General features: G+C 36.0%; 1 pseudogene; it reads left to right on the top strand.

The window, feature by feature from the left end:
* The first annotated feature begins 4,745 nt into the window (after window positions 1-4,745).
* Window positions 4,746-5,549, top strand: LOC122419706 (annotated as a pseudogene).
* The last annotated feature ends 1,907 nt before the right edge of the window (window positions 5,550-7,456 follow it).

Raw genomic sequence — 7,456 nt, forward strand, 5'->3', positions numbered from 1 at the left:
AATACTATATACCCACTAAAATGGCTAAATGGAAATGACTGAAAACACCAAATCAAATGTTGAAGATTAACTCTCAAAGTTTATAGGGGAGAGGAATAATAGCCACCTCAGAAAACTGTTCGTGGAAAATTAGCCATTTACTCTATGATCTAGCAATTCCAATTCTAAGCGTTTCTCCAAGAAAAGAGCAAATTTTATCCACAAATAATCTTGTAAAAAATGTTCATTTATGTTTCTTCATAATATGGAAACAACTCTGATGTCTATCTGAGGAAAATGGATATATATATATAATAAAATGAACTACCATAAAGCAAGGAAAAAGAATATCTGATACATGCAAAACATGAATAAAATATTTTTAACTTGAAAAATACCTTGTATAAGGCAGACACACAAAATAATGCAGACACACTAACAAGATTACTAATTCCAAATACATAAAATCCTAGAATGGGTGAAACATGGCCTAACCACCTTCTGTATGGAGGCTTATCCCTCTTGTACCTCAATCCTGGATCTTAACAAAGTTGTCCCCTCACTAACTCTGGTCAGGGCAACACTGACTTTCTTCCTAAAGCAACTGTGATAAAGATAGACGTGGCCATGGAGAATTAGCATTAAGGAAAGACTTCCTTTTCAGCCCTCAGACAAGAGCAGTGGTCAGCAGTCATTTTTCATATTTCTTCCACTATTTCCTTCATGGTCTTCTTCAGCTGCAGAGTCTTTCCCTTGAGTTCATACCTGGGCCTGGACAGCTGGCATAGAGTGACTGAGCAAGATAGGTGTGCAAAGGCCTGCACGCTTCACTCAGTTTGGGACACTGAGGAGTCAGCAGTGGCGTCAGAGCTCCCCCCTCCAGCCAGGTTGGCCTAGGATTTGTAGGACCTGTGTGGTGGTTCACCTTCTCCCTCTAAGCGAGACTGCATCCATCCTCTTCTTTTCATGGTGCTGATCCCTAAAAAACATCTCACACTTCACTCTTCATCTTGACGTCTGTTGACATCTGAACAGAAGAAGGAAACATATAGCAGTGCCTTCACAGGCAGCACATCATCGGCAGCTTGGACCCCTAACTGCGGCCAGTGTAAGCTGAGAGCACGCACAGGCCCCACTTGCTCCAGCACCTCCCCCTTTGGGGCAAGGCTTTAGTGAGGTGAGAGGGGAAAACATAAAATAACAGGGACAGCTCGGGCCCAACCCTCACGGCTTCTGCTTGAGCAGACCCCACCTGGAAAGGGCAGTGATGCCCACTGAGCAATGGAAAGTCCTGCCTCAAACCCCGCTCTGGCTCTTGCGCCCCTACCAAGGTGAATGAACAGATGTAACAACACAGAAACAGACCCACCAATATAGCAAATAAGCCAGTGGTTAACACAGGGGAGAGTGTTGGAGGGAAGGGTGGAATAGGTGATGGTTACCAAGAGCCATAAACTACCGGTTATAAAACAAGTCAAAGTAACATAATGTACAGCACATGGAACACACTCAATATTTTGTAATGCCTTTGTATGGTGTGCAATCTATAAAAAATCCAATCACTATATTGAACACCAAGAACTAACAGAGTCAACTCTACCTCAATAACTTTAAAAGTTATTTTAAAAATAACTTAAAAATTTGGAGAGAAAAGAAAGAAAAAAGAAGGGAGAGAGAGTAGGAGGGAGACAGCCGTCCTTGACTCTTTCAAATATAGTTTCATTGGGTCTTAATATTTCTAAGGAAATAACTGCTAATGAATGAAGATACAGGCTAAGCAGTTATAGTAATCAGTTCCAACTTGACCTCTATTAAATATAAAGCATGTAACAACATGAATCTAAAAGGTTGAACTGAAACTGGGCTAGCAAAATTGCTCAAAGATACATAAGAAATTTATCTGTAAATACTTCATTTTTCATCTTGTTTCACTCAAAATTCTATATGCCCTTTTATGTTCATATTCTCCTTTATACTTACAATATCACTATGGGGGGCAAGTCAGTGTAAATAGCAAGCTACATTTCCATTCTCTTCTAATCTGTTGAGCAAAGGGGACCCAGGGAATTTATAAAGGTAGATGAATTTAATCAACTTAAACAATGCCTAATTTGTGACTCTAAACATCTACACGCATTCCTATAACTATTGTTGAAAGAGACTGATCATATATATTGCATGTGACAGAATATATTTTCATTCCATTCTTTCATGATAATAAGCCTCATGACTTCAGTCTGAAAAGTTTTATAGACTTATACATACATACGTAAATATATAATTATGCCAAAAATGTAAAAGCATTATGCATATCTAAAGCAGATATGTGTTAAAACTAGAATAATTTCTGAATAGATACCTTAGGTCCATTAACATCATAATATATGAATTATCACACCAGGTTAAGCATCATTACCTCAAATTTAATAAAAAACAAAAAATGAGCTTATTAGACAGATATAGATATTCTGTTAGAGGTCAGCCTCAAATATTCAGGCTTCATTTAATAACTCTCGAGGTATATAGGTTTCAGACTGAAATTCTCAGTGGTAAGTCTTTTTAGTACATTCCTTATATTTGACTGTAAGCACTTTATAAATAGGATTTGTGTCTGAGCCATCTTCCTCTTCTAAATTCCACTCCAAAGACCTACCACTGTTCTTTTGTAATAGTAAGTTTTTAGGGAATTACATTGGGGCTTTTAAGACATGTCATGTCATTTTATGGTTGGTGAAAATAACTTTACTGAATTAGAAATAAATACATAAAAATTCTGGGATTATCTCCTCTACTGATTCATCCTACTCTACCAAGTATTTGGGGTACCTATTCCCCTGAGTTAAAATCAATTTAAGTTTCAGTTCTATCTGTAACCAAGAAAGACTAATTATTTAGGTATTCAATAACAGACACAAAATTTTACTAAAATTGTGTAATAAAATAATATGTTTCTGCAACAGTTCTCTCACATATATGAAAAGAAAAGTAACTCTGCCTTTTTAATTGAAAAGTGTTTTATCAGAGAAAAGGCAAGGAACTGTCCAAGATAAATGTTCAATTAAAAAATAAAACATATATATCTATGTATCTTTCTGTATAACTTACAGAGATACATGCATAAATGTATGTGCATAATTCTTCAATACATTTATTCATTTCAACCAAACAAAATTTTCAAGTAATCATTGGACTGAGGAAGCTAGTGATTTTGATGAGTCCAAATATTTTGCTCAGCAATTTTTGTGTTTTCATACTGACAGGTGATGAATTAGAAGTAACACCATATATTTGTTTATGGTTTTATTTACTTAGTGATTTGAAATTAATCAAACAAATACTACCATGCCTAGAGTTAAAATACATATGGAATTTTGAACAAATACACCACATAAACATACTTATAGTCTATTAAAGATTGCAGAATAACTGCATGCATTTCTCTTTCCTTTCAAAAAGTCATTCACCTGACAGTGAGGAAGAATAAAGCATTGCTTACACATATAAGGAAAACAGGAAAAAATAGTAGGCGTGAAACTTCAAAACATTTTGGAAAAGGAAACAACTGGCAGAATCTGTTTTAACTTATGAAAGCAATGACAAATGCAATGCTTGGAATGGGAGAGACAGGTGAAAAGGGAGACAATATTACCTGTCACCTGCTGAAGCACGAGCAATTCGTGGTTCCACCACATAACACAGACCAATGGTCAGGAAAGGGAGTAAAGATCAGGAAACGTGAAAGTTTTGTGTTCAAACAGGACTACTACCTGTCACCCTCTCTCTATGAATGTAACTGATAACTATCACAAACACATTTCACATGTCTTGCAGTGACACGCTCATATTAAGTGTCTATTTTAATGCAAGACACTAGACTCCTGAAATTAAACAGCTAAACAGAAATGATGGGGGAAAAAGTGCTGAAAGCATCTCTCAGGAAAAGCTTGCTTGCCACCTAATCACGCTGTAACAAAACCATTCACTTAGTGAACTAAGCTCATGGCAATATCAATTCTAATCTATGCTTTATGCCTTACTTTTAAGTACAAATGCTTTATCAAAGATAGCCAGATATTTGAGAAAAAATCTTTATCAAAAAAGGGAAGAAACTAAAACAAATAAATAAAAAAGGCAGGTAATCTAGAGGAAATATAAAAATGTAGAAAGTAGAAAATATCTTTTTAAAAGTAAAATCTATAATTGATGTCCTCAGAAAAATAAAGATGTTTTGTTCACAAAGTAAGAAGTTAATAAAATAACGAGAAATAACAACTTTTAGATATTAAAAACAGGATGCCTAACTTTTTAAGTGAAAGGATAAAATTAAAATAAAAAGACAGGGACTTGTATTATATAATTTCCTAAAAGGAAAAGGCTAGAAAGAGAAAGAAATGACCTATCCAAAGGAAAATTACAAAAATATCCAAGAGTTGAAGTCCAAAATTGCTGATTGAACACATCCTAAGTCGTTTCAGTTGTGTCCGACTCTTTCCAACCCTATGGACCGTAGTTCTCCAGGCTCCTCTGTCCATGGGATTTTTCAGGCAAGAATACTGAAGTGGGTTGTGATACCCTCCTCCAAGGGATCTTCCCAATGCAGGGATCAAAACCACATCTCTTACATCTGCATTAGCAGGTGGATTCTTCACCATTTAGTGTCATTCACTGATTGAATAGGCACACTTAGTTGTGGACTAAATGAATGTAGATCACATCAGTGAGAAAGCTTGAGTTTTAAATTCCTTGAACCAGCCCCGGCTGGAACCATGGAGGGTGCAGAAGAGAAGAAAAAGATTCCTGCTGTGCCAGAAACCCTTAAGAAAAAGCGGAAGAATTTCGCAGAGCTTAAGATCAAGTGCCTCAGAAAGAAGTTTGCCCAAAAGATGCTTCGAAAGGCAAGGAGGAAGCTTATTTATGAAAAAGCTAAGCATTACCACAAGGAATACAGGCAGATGTACAGAACTGAACTTCGAATGGCTAGGCTGGCACGAAAAGCCGGCAACTTCTATGTACCCGCGGAACCCAAATCGGCGTTTGTCATCAGGATCAGAGGTATCAACGGTGTGAGCCCAAAGGCTCGAAAGGTATTGTAGCTCCTTTGCCTCCAGCAGATCTTCAGTGGCACCTTTGTGAAGCTCAACAAGGCATCAATTAACATGCTGAGAATTGTGGAGCCGTACATTGCATGGGGGTACCCACATCTGAAGTCTGTAAACGAATTGATCTACAAGCGTGGTTATGGCAAAATCAACAAAAAGTGAATTGTCCTGACGGACAACGCATTGATTGCTCGATCTCTTGGGAAATACGGAATCATCTGCATGGAGGATCTGATTCATGAGATCTATTCCATTGGAAAACGTTTCAAAGAAGCAAACAACTTCCTGTGGCCCTTTAAATTGTCTTCTCCACCAGGTGAAATGAAGAAAAAGACCACCCATTTTGTAGAAGGTGGAGATGCTGGCAACAGGGAAGACCAGATTAACAGGCTTATTAGAAGGATGAACTAAGGTATCTACCAGGATTATTTTTGTAATCTTGTCCGTTTAATAAACAATTGAAACAAATTGAAATGTAAAAAATAAATAAATAAAAAATAAATTCCTTGAACCAAAAACATTATACAAACACAAACAGCATTCAGAATGGTATCAGAAAATTCAATGGTATACTGTATCCTAGAAGACACCGGAAATACACCTTCAGCATTCTGAGGGAAGATTACTCCATCCTAGAATTCTATACATACTCAATTTAGCGAGGTCGCAAAAACTGATTTTGCTATTCAGCAACATGAAAGAGTTAATGAAAAAAGAAGATAGGACTGAAGAGGCTGAGAATTCAACCGCGGATCACAGAGTAAAGGAGACAGCAGGATGAAGACTTGCAGCAGGCCGAGAGAGCTCCCAACCCACTCTGTAGCAAGAAGGCAGAGAAGTGTGTGAACAAAGACTATTAAAAAATAATCTCAATTGATAGTTTATTGATGTTTGTGGATTTAAAAGTGTTGGTATTTGGAAAAATATTTGACAAGAGTTGTGGACTCAAAAAAATCATCAAACTAAGCAAATGGGAAAAAATGAAATAATGCTTAATTCAAGGAAATAAGAAAGCTGTATAACAAAGGAATTATATGACAGAACACTAACATTGTTCTTCAAAATGTGGTCACTGACTGGCTACCAGTCCTCAACTGTGCATTACCATGTAGTGAGGAGATAAGTAGCTTCAGTAAATCAACTACATCAATGAGCACATTGTTTTTCCCGGCAGGTATTTTATTTTTTTCATACAAGATTTTCTCTAGGAAAGAAATATATTGATTTTCTTTCCTACAAGGGCCCCTTTTTCTATTGCAACCCCTGCAGTTTGAGTATTATTATGTTAGTATAGCTTTCTGGCTATGAGTTTAAACAAAAATTCTGACAAAAGTGTTGTGAAGATTGACAGAAGAAGAAGCAAAAACAGTTAATACAGAAAGAGCTATATTTTCCAATTACATAGGATGAAGTTAATGTTTATCTAAAATATATAAATCAAAGACAGCAGTATAAGAATAATATTAAGATATACTGAAGAAAGTTTTTAAATGCTAATGCTAACATTGTTTGTCTTTACAAACAATACTGAAGGTGAGCAAGGGTTGGACAGCAAAATTTTCTATATTTGCTATATAATGAAAATTTGACATATAATGAAATTGCTATGTTTCATTAAAGCCATTTAGCATTGGTATACCCTTATCCATATACATATATTACTTTGATAAAAATTTTAATTGATTTTAAATAGTCTATAAAAACTCATTATTAAGAGTTTGTTTATGGTCAAATAATTTCACATATATTGAGAACATATTTGCATATCAAAGATCTGAATATTTGATGAGTACAACAGTTGAATCATGTTTAAGAACTTTGACAAAATAAAAAAATAATAAAACATTAGATGAATCAAATACAAAGTGAAAATAGCTTTAAAAGCACTAAAAAACGAGAAGAAGCATTACAGAGGAGAAGAAGAACAAAAATTATTAAAATTAAAGAGAGATATCATTATAAATAATCACTAGAAAGTTTCCAGCAGCATGCCACAGGACTCTGGCTCATACGCTCAGCTGTGTCCAACTCTTTGCAACCCCATGGACTTTAGCCCTCAGGCTTCGCTGTCCATGGAATTTTTCAGGCAAGAATACCGGAGTGGGTTGCCTACTCCAGGGGATCTTCCTGACCCAGGGATTGAACTCATGTCTCTTGCGTCTCCTGCAGTGGAGGCTGATTCTTTACCACTGAGCCACAATAGCTTATAATAGATACAAAAAAATATAATATAGGAAACATGTCTTACAACCCTGAATATTTGGGAACAAGAAAGGAACACATTCCAGAAATATGACAGTACTCTGTCAATAACTACTAAGAATTTCCAAAATCTCATACCTAATGCTTCCCTTGTGCCTCACTGGTAAAGTATCCGC

This window comes from Cervus canadensis, chromosome 17 (genome assembly GCF_019320065.1).
Source record: "Cervus canadensis isolate Bull #8, Minnesota chromosome 17, ASM1932006v1, whole genome shotgun sequence".
Taxonomy (NCBI): domain Eukaryota; kingdom Metazoa; phylum Chordata; class Mammalia; order Artiodactyla; family Cervidae; genus Cervus; species Cervus canadensis.